Source organism: Frankliniella occidentalis, unplaced genomic scaffold, assembly GCF_000697945.3.
Source record: "Frankliniella occidentalis isolate FOCC.00 unplaced genomic scaffold, Focc_3.1 Scaffold309, whole genome shotgun sequence".
Classification (NCBI taxonomy): Eukaryota; Metazoa; Arthropoda; class Insecta; order Thysanoptera; family Thripidae; genus Frankliniella; species Frankliniella occidentalis.
In genome coordinates this window covers 115287-116496 of record NW_026267434.1, presented here as the reverse complement: position 1 = coordinate 116496, position 1210 = coordinate 115287, and positions in this window count along the sequence as shown.

The following is a 1210-nucleotide window of genomic DNA, read 5'->3' as shown; positions in this document are numbered from 1 at the left end:
CTCAATCATTTACGTGAACTTAGAATTATTAATGCAGATCATGAAGATTTCATGGGCATCAAAGGGCCAAGTATTCTGCAAAATATGTTGCTAGGTTCTCTCATTCGTTCAACATCCATTGATGTAATGCATGCAGTTTTTCTTGGTTCTGTAAAAACTCTTATGAAGCTGTGGTTTGATGAAAACTGGAAGCAAGAAGTTTTCAGTATTTTTGAAATGAGAGCTGTTGTGAATCATTTGTTATCTTCCATTAAGCCACCCCATTGTATTCAGAGAGTCCCTCAAAGTTTGGATAAAATTAAGTTTTGGAAAGCCTCAGAATACATGGCTTTCTTTTTCTACTATAGTTTACCTATTTTAAATCTTGTTATGAAACAGTTACACTTCAATCACTTTAAATTACTTTTCTTTGGTGTAAATCTGTTGAGCAAGACTAGTGTAAGTGATGATGATATCAATATGTCGCAGTCTTTGTTAGACAAATTTGTTAAGCATTATGAAATTCATTATGGAAAAAGTAGAATGACATTTAACTTGCATATTATTCGACATTTGCCTAGTGTGGTTAAAGAGCTTGGCCCTCTTTGGACAACTTCCTGCTTTAGTTTTGAAAATATGAATGGAGTTCTGAAGTATTTAGTACATGGGACTCAGCATACCGGTTTGCAGGTGCAAAATTATTTTGGATTAATAACTCAGTTGCCAAATCTCCTCAATAATCTTCCACATGGTGCTCTTAAAGAATTTTGTGTAAAAATGACATCAGCAAATGCAAGACTTAGTGTGACTGAAAGGATTGGAAGTGGAAAATATATTATTGGTTCTCTGACAAAGAATGGTAACATATTCAATTTTAAAAAATTAAAGATTGGCAGTTATTTGTATGTATCTCAATCAGAAAAAAGTACAAAGAAAGACTCGTCATTTGTTTCTTACAGTTTCAACAATTCTGTATATCGTGGCATCATCCAGACATTTGAAAAAGTTCAAAACTGTAATTGTCACACTCAATGTAAGTGTCCAGGAGATGCCTTTGCTATTGTAAAACGTCTAGAATGTGTTTTGGCGTTTAGAACCCTCTTCCCCCAAATTGATATTGATACAACATTTACCTACACCATTACAAACACAATGGATAGAGTGGAAGTCCAGAACATTCTTGGTCTATGTGTCAATGTGGTTGTAGAAGATCAAAACTATGTAACTGATT